This window comes from Quercus robur, chromosome 5 (genome assembly GCF_932294415.1).
Source record: "Quercus robur chromosome 5, dhQueRobu3.1, whole genome shotgun sequence".
NCBI classification, from domain to species: Eukaryota; Viridiplantae; Streptophyta; class Magnoliopsida; order Fagales; family Fagaceae; genus Quercus; species Quercus robur.
The window spans coordinates 55,478,575-55,487,588 of NC_065538.1; positions in this window are offsets into that span (position 1 = coordinate 55,478,575).

The window sequence follows — 9,014 nt, forward strand, 5'->3', positions numbered from 1 at the left end:
TTATAGATTGAAATTCTATTATATCTACAAAAATAAATATATCACTTAAGTCATTACCAATTTTCAAAATAAAAATTGTTTGTTGAAATTGGTCTTACTTAGATCAATTTCAAGATTTGAATTACTGTGATTGAAATCTAAGCTCCGTTTTAAAGAATTTAAATTTTCTGTAGATACTACATATTTTAGCCTTTTCCCATCGCATGCATCATCTCAGATTAAGCCGAAACATAGCTCTAACACAAATTTTCTGTAGATACAACACCATGTATTCCTAGGTTAAACGAATCAAGGATGGATAATTATTATTTATTACTAAGACTTTCGACTATTTCAACTCTCATTTCTTTGTCTTCTTCTACTCGCTTTATGCTTCTCAAGTTCTTCAAACTCACCAGTTATCACTTCTTATTGTCGCATTTTAAATATTAAATGGTTTAATTTTAATATTTGGGATAATTACAGTAAACCCACCTGAGGTTTGGCCCGTTTACACGTTACCTACCCGTGGTTCAAAACTTATCACTTTGCCCACCTGAAGTTAGTTCTGTTAGCCTTCCGTAACCCACCTCTCCATTTGCCGTTAGAAAAACACCCTTTTATTAAAAATAGAACATAACACGGATCAAACACGAACCATCAAATCTTTTCCTCACAAACACAAGAACACAACATTTGTAAATATAGTTCAAAATTTTCAGTTACACACATCCAAAACCAATTAAATCATCTAAATCCATACCAAAATCCCTCACATTTTTCAAACCCAAACTGTAAGAAAAAAAGTTTTAGAACCCAATCATAGATTAAACAGAAAATAGAAACAAACCAAAGAGAGAAAAACAGCACCATTGTTCATCTCTCCTCTAAAAACAAAAAATAACAGAGAAAACTCAAACAAACAAGATCAAAGAGGGGGTTTTGTAGCTTGGGTTCAAGAACACACTTGCTCTTGGTATGAACAGTCTTGAGCCACAAAAAAAATTCCAAACCCAAAAAAAATTCCAGATCGCGATCGACGTCGCGATCTCGCGACGCTTCGCGAGATCGCGATCGACGTCGCTTTGTTCTCAAACAAGTTCTTAAGCAATAAAAAATCCTAACTTTTTGATCTTTGTTATGTTTGTTTTTCATTAAAATGTGTTTTTCTAACGGCAAACGGAGAGGTGGGTAATAGATCCCTAACGGAAGGCACCTCAGGTGGGCAAAGTGATAAGTTTTGAACCACGGGTAGGTAACGTGTAAACGGGCCAAACCTCAGGTGGGTTTACTGTAATTATCCCTTAATATTTAATGAATAATATTAATAACTTAGCAAATTTAATGTAAAGTGTAGGGACACGATTCTCAAACGGCCCAACAAGGACGATGGGCTCGCACGTGAAGGATCCCTCATAATAAGATTTGTAGAGAGTGGGCTTAAAAGGCTGGCGTCTGGTCACGGGGCGTTGGTCCAAACCGGACTTTAGGGAAATTCAGATAAGAAAAGGTTTCAGCCTGGACATCCAAGCCCTACAACTTTGTATCTCGAAGGATTGGACTCCTCGGATCATGTCCGAGCAGCACTAATGCCTTTCCACGTTTACTCAGCGGTGGGTTTTTTGTGGTGGAGTACTTATATTGTCCGGTCATTCTCATCCCTGGAGTTTTTCCCCAGGAAGTGAGATGGGGGATCTCCCCTTCGTTACCTTACGTTTTCTTTTATATTAGCCTACGTTCGTTGTCCTTCGTCCACGTGTAGGGTCGACTTTTCCAGGACAGATATTTGTCCCGTCAGTCTAATCCCGAAATGGTTGGAGATGGTCAATAAAGCCTAAGAATCCGGTTCTGTCAGGTGCAATGTCATATCAATGAAGGGTATTAAGGACTATTTCCCGAGATATTTTCTGATCTTTTAAGTTTGCTTGTATGCCACTTTCATCAATGAGACTTTGGGTCTGCCAAGGACTAAGCTGTCCTCGGCCGTATCTTCGGGCCGCTTTGGGCTTACTATTTTTGAGCTTGGGCCCTGGCCTCCTTCAGTTTGGGGCTTGTGGACTCCCCATAAGCGAGCGGGCCGAGCCCACAAACTATTGTGCCCCACATAAAGATATGAGAGTTAATGTGGTAAATGAATAGATATGAGAGATTCATAATTTATTTATAAGTTTTTCTATTTTCTATTTTTTTTTTTTTTTGAAAATCTATTTTTTTTATTGTATCTACACCAAAACTTCTTATTCTTCAGATGATTTTAATTAAAAAAAAAAAAATACATTTAAGCATGAAATCAATTATTTTTGAAAACAATAAGATATAAGATGACACTGTCAATAACATTATTGATTCATATGATTAAATAAATCATATAACTAATCCAAACGTAAAAATAAACAAATAATTCAAGAAATGAACATTGGTTTATAGATTTTATGTTTAGAAAAAAAAATTACATTAAATATCAACAATACAATTACAGATTTCTTTTTAAAAAATTAGGATAAAATATCACTTTCATCCCCAAACTATCACAAAAGTTTGTTTTTAGTCCCTAAACTTTCGAAAGTTTGTTTTTCATCCCTAAACTTTGCAAAACGTTTTATTTTTCTTCCTTCCATCTATATATGTTAATTTATGTCTTAGGTGGAGTGCTGACATAATATCTAACTTGGACTCAGTTATTTTATTTAAAAAATAATGGACATGTGATAAAAAGTTATTGGCACACGAGGATAACAATTTTGAAAGGATAAAATTACCTCTCAATGAGACCAAAATTTCTAGCCTTCAATTACTTTAGTAAAAAAAAAAAAACTTTTGTTTGTTTGTTTTTTTTTTTTTTTTTTTCCTATAATTTTCAATGTTTAAATACTGAAAATTTTTTGTTCAAACACCTTATCCTATTAGGCCCATATGTGCATGCCCAAAATCCCTAAACCGTGAAATCCCACTACCCTTACTCACCGAAAATTAAACCTCAAACCGGCAACCCCAATCGGCGGAATAGTTCCAATTGAAATCAAACCAGCAACCCCAATCTGTCATTAGTCTCCATCGTGTGCAAAGTTACAAAGTGCTCGCCATGTGCAAATACTATAAGGCAAGTCAACTTAGTTTATTAAAGCCACTCAAACACCACACGTGGTTCCTCAATGTCTGATGGAATTTTCAACAACAAGCACTAAAGGACCACTAAATCGGTTTTCAATAATTTTTAAACACAAACAACGACCCTTGTCCCTTTCAGTAACACAACAACCCCAATTAACCCATACCCATGCACTATTTCATCTTGTTGACGCAGCCGAAGGTAAGCTAACTTTGACCCGTTGGGGTCGCCGGTTTGGACTCACCAGTTGTAGCTGTCGCTGAGGGAGTGAGAGGTTTTGGACGTTGGGGTTTCGCGAATGGGTGCTGAGGGTTATGTAGTGAAGGAAGGGTGGTATTTTTGTCCTTTTAAAAACTGGACAAATCATTGTGAGCCATGTGTACATTATTTTTTAAATAAAATACCATGTCATATCGTCAGCACTCCATCAACCCACTTAAAACATAAATTAAAAAATATTGACAAAAGGACGAAAAGTAAAATATTTTGCAAATTTTAAGTACAAAAAACAAACTTTGGAAGGTTTAGGAGCTAAAAGCTAACAATTTAAAGATGAAAATGATATTTTACTCCAAAAATTATACATGAAATTGACAATGTAAAGTAAATTTTTAATTATAAAATTTAATTATATTATTGAAATACTTTTTTAAAAGTGTATATATGATTTTTGATTAAGTTGTTGATTTCACAAGCATAAATGTTAATCATCAAAATTATATGGGGTATTAGTCCTATTAAATAGGACCAAATTGGCCAGTCGAGTCATGTCCACTAACGAGTGACCCGGTAGGCTAAACTTGATCAAATTCTAATTTCTCCTAATCACGCATAGCGGGTACCCTCAACGCCTCGCCTTTCATGTCATTATCCTCTATGTTCACACTATTAATAGGTTATGCGACCATTAAGCGAACCTATAGACAAAATTTAGGAACACTATACCAATTTTTATTGAAAGAACAACATAGCAACCTCCCTAAAGTTTCATGTTATTCCCCGTATCACTTGACCACATCAAATTTTTTTAAGCATCTCTAATCTCTATACAGTCCAACAACTCAAACCATCACCTAATTTACACTAAAATAATGTACCCATAGTTATATTGCAACATCCAAGAAATTACATAACTTGCTATTAGTGAGTACAAGGACAAAATTGCCTTTTGCCATTTTCACTCAAATTATAAAGCTTTATGCCTCTCTTCCCAAACTAATTAGGGAAATACCTCTCTTTTAAAACTCGACTTTCTCAAAATCGAGTTAAGCCCTATAGTGATGTTTTTAAGGACCTATAATAACGTTTTAAAAACCTATAGTGACGTTTTGTAACTCGATATCCATGAAAATCGAGTTACAAAACGTCACTATAGGTCCTTAAAAAGGTCACTATAGGGCTCCAAAATTTTTTTTTTTTTAAACTCGACTTTTAAAAACGTCACTATATGTCTTTTAAAACTCGACTTTCTCAAAATTGAGTTAAGTCCTATAGTGATGTTTTTAAGGACCTATAATGACGTTTTAAAAACCTATAGTGACGTTTTGTAACTCGATATCCATGAAAATCGAGTAACAAAACGTTACTATATGTCTTTAAAACGTCACTATAGGTCCTTAAAAACGTCATTATAGGGCTCCAAATTTTTTTTTTTTTTTTTAAACTCGATTTTGAAAAAATCAAGTTACAAAAGAGGAGTATTTCCCTAATTAGTTTGGGAAGAGAGGTATAAGGCTATATAATTTGGGTGAAAAGGGTATAAGGCCATTTTGTCCGTGAGTACAAACATAACATGGATGTGTTACCTAATAATAATTTTCCCTTTGCCATCATACAACTTAGTTTTCGTCTAATCACTTTTTCAACAATGCCCTTTAGACCATATCGTCCATGGTCATAGGAAACACAGTAAAGTAGCAAATACTGAAACCTTGACCTCATGACATAGTCAAAAGACAGTATAAAAACCATAAATAATGACTCCTACGAATCATACAATGAGGAAGTGGGGATCCATTCACTCAATTTCGCTATTGGTAGAATGAACTCATGTAGCATGATTTATCTGCTATAGTGGAGCTCTCTTAAGAAAGAGCTCATACATCTTTATATATGTTTTATCTCCTACTGTATAAATCTTAGTCCACTCACTCCTAGCACCTATCTCAAGTCCTCCATTAACTTGCTATACCTAAGCATCTGAGAAATATTCCATTCAAATCCTCTAGGCTACATAATCATGAGAAACAATCATGCATGGTCTCAATTCCGAAAGAAAATTAAACCTCATCTCAGTCCAACTTAGGCGACGTAAAACAAATTGGTGTCCTCTTCCCGCTTTAAACGTACTAAGGTGAAGGTCTTTGCATGCTCCTTGAGTGTCAAAGATCACCACATCTTATCTTTGATTTCTATCCGAACATAGGATGTGATCGCTCGTGTGAGTGAGCCAACCTAAGCCTGGTGACATGCCTTTATACAATGGCTCATGGCCACATGGTGAAAGAGTGTGCTATTGAGTTGTCCATTAACATTCATATCATGTCACGATAATATTCCCAATGTCACAGACTCACAATGATATTCCTAATATCATGTGTATAAGTAATGACAACTATCTATATTACTAGTTAGCTGCAAAATACCTAAAACCAAATGTGTTTCAAGAGAACGTTTATGCACAATTGTCATGAAAATTCTCATGTTATATTGAAGCAACATGAAAATTAATAGCCTCATAATTGTGGGATTAGCAACCTTGTTGCAACCCAAAGGCACTTCAAGAATCCTTTTCCTTGATATTAAAGCGAGGAGATAATCTTTATTTAGTAATTTTCAAGGTTGTTGAGGTATTAACTTTGACTTGGATATGAGTTCCAGTTAACCCAAATAGTAAATTTTCTTATCATTAAATAAGAGATTTGAAATTCAATTTTCATTTACATCAAAAATCAATTGACGTCTTAACCTAATGATAATGCCATAAGTTTGAAATGCTATTATATCTATTAAAAAAAAAACAAATAAGTAAAATAAATTAAAAAAATCACATTTGGATGACACATTTTTGCTTGTTTATTTTACCATTGATGATGCCGAAAATAATACCACCAGTGAGTCACACGTTCCTCCAACGATCGCAAATGGCACCTGCACAACGAAAAGGAAAAAACCTAGCAGAGAGTACCGGTGTGGTACCGGCCAAACACCCTCCGAAGGTCAAGTTAGAACTATTCTCACTGCTCTAGAGTGCTAGAGAGGGTAAATTATGCGTACCTTGAGTTGCGAGGGAGCTTAGGTTTTTATAGTAGCGAGGGTTACCCCTCTTCTCCTTGGAGTAGAAGTCTTTTCCTTATAAGAGTCCTCTTGAGCGTATTTTACGAGATCTTTTCCTTATAGGGATCCCTTGTATATTATCTAGCGTGGGAAGCAAGACTTTTCCTTATCCGTAGCGTGGGTAGCAAGTAAACTTATGCCCGATCCGTCAGCCTGAATTTACTTCCTTCAGCTTTTTGGGTGACGGTCTAGTAATGCCGTCAGCCTTGGAGCCAGCTGACCCTATGACCGTCAGCAATAACACCGTCTGTTATGTCCAAAGGATTTGCACTAAACCGTCAGTTTTTTGTTCCGTGTGGCTAGGCTCTCCTTTTATCCTCATCAGTTGCCCCCTACTCTACATGCTCGACGCCTAACACCGTCAGCATGTGGAGTTATCAGTTAACCATCTTTTCGTTCTTTAGAGAAAAACCAATTATGAATGACTCCTTGATCCACGAGCTATTAAATGCAAGGTTACGTGGCGCGCAGTCGTTGGCCTCGTTCCTGGGCACGGGCGTCGCCTCGCCTTCCGTGCGTTTTCCCCCTTATATAAATACCACGTCCCTTGTCTCATTTCGCCATTTCAACCTAGCTGACTTTTTAAGAGAGAATCCGTTGCCCTTACTCCCAATTTGATCCGTCAGCTGTTACCAATACCGTCACTCCCAAGGTTTCATCCATACAAGATCTGTTTCACCTGTAAGTTCTTCTTCTCTTTTCTTTGCTTCTTTTTTTTTTTACTTTTGCCTGAAAATTTTTTTTATTGAGAACGTCAGTCTAGGAACTTAGAGTGTATCCGTCACTTGTAGGTAGTCAGATGTCAAGTGACGCGTCGAGTGATCAGTCGTCAGTCCGCGATGGAGCGGGCTACGACGAATTCTTTGGCTCAGGTCAAGAGTCCGATGGCTTTTCTGAGTCGTCAAGAAAAGAAACGTCAGCCCCGTCCCCTAGTATTGACGTAGAAGACCATATCGAGGGAGTTAGGGATAAAGTGTTAAGTGAGGTTGAGGTCGAGGGGAGAGACGAGGAAATTGTTGTTGACGGGAACGGGGATGAAGGCAACGAGGAGATTGGTAATGACGGGGATAGGGATGAAGGTGATGAGGTTAGTAGTGACGGAAATGGGGATGAAGGTGACGAAGAGTCCTGTGAGGGAACTTCAGGGAGTTCCGGAGGTAACCGTCCCTTCATCCTTCTGGAGGAGTGGGCCGTCAATAAATTCCTTCCAAAGATGAGCAACAGAGTTTTTAATGAGTTGCGTACCCGTTTCCAAATCCCAGACCACATTCCTATCCGTCTCCCTAGAAAAAACGAGAGGTCTTATACAGGGAGGACTGCTGATGTGGGGATGTACGATGCCATGTTCGCAGCAGGCCTTAGATTACCACTGACGGCTTTACACCGTCAGCTGGCGGATTTTTTGGGATTGTCCGTCAGCCAAATTGCTCCGAATGCCTGGAGGATCTTCATTGGTGCTGAGATCCTTTGGGGTCGCTTGAGTGGGGGGAACCGTCACCTTTCGCTAGACGAGTTCTTTTATTGCTACAGACCCCAACATAAAGTATCTGCCAAAGGGACATACCATTTTGCTCCTCGTGAGAAGAGCTTAAGATTAGTGTCTGATATGCCAGACTCCAATAGGAATTGGAAGAGTAGATTTTTCTTTGTTAAGGGGACGGACTGGGTGTGCCGTCCAGATGAATGGGATACGCTGCCCGGTGGTTATTTTGATAACACTTGGGCTTATATTAAGGAGTCAGGTTGCCCCCTTGTCTTTCTTTCTACCGTCTCTTTTCATTTACCAGGGAGTTTTCTTAAGACCGTCTCTTTTAACACCGTTTATTCCCTTTTGTTTCAGCTAGCGCTCACCCGGAGATATCTGACAAACAAAGGGAATTCATCCGTCGGATACTTGGCATACCGCTTGAGCAACGGAAGTGTAGGGATTTGATCACCCTAGACACTCTCCATCTGTATTGTGGGGGTCCAGAACCGACGGCTGAAGCTCGGAGGTTGGAAGAATTTTCTCGGAAACGTAAGTGGATGCCTTATTTAACCCGTCGGCTTATTTATTTTGTCTGCTATTACTGATCCGTTAGTTTATTTCGCGTAGAAATGGAAGCTGCAAAGCAAAGGGTGAGGGCCGCCGTTGCCCGTAAGAAGGAGGAAGAGAAGGCCAAGGGAAAAGAAGGAGTGTCAACCCCTCATTCTTCTTCGAAGGGTTCAGTTAAGCGGAAGGCTGACGGAAAGGATGATCCTCCTTCTAAGAAGGTGGCCGTCAGTCCTGGGGATGTGCCCTCCAAGAAGTCGCCCCCCAAGTCTAGTCACGGCGCTGGAAAAGGAGCGATGACCTCTTCCGGTCCCGTCATTGAGGGGCCCCGTTGCTTATTGACTCACAAGGATTACGCTGTTGAGGGGGTGGAATCTCTCATAAAGCAGACGGATCTGGATCCTTGTGCTCAACTAGGGACGGAGGACCTGGGAGCATCAGCTTTCTTTGATATAGCACGGGTATGCTTTCTACTTTGAACAATCTGATCTTTGCCTTGCTTAGTGGCTGACGGTTGTACTTCCTTCAGGCTTTGGTTCGTGTTAAAGCACTTCAAGA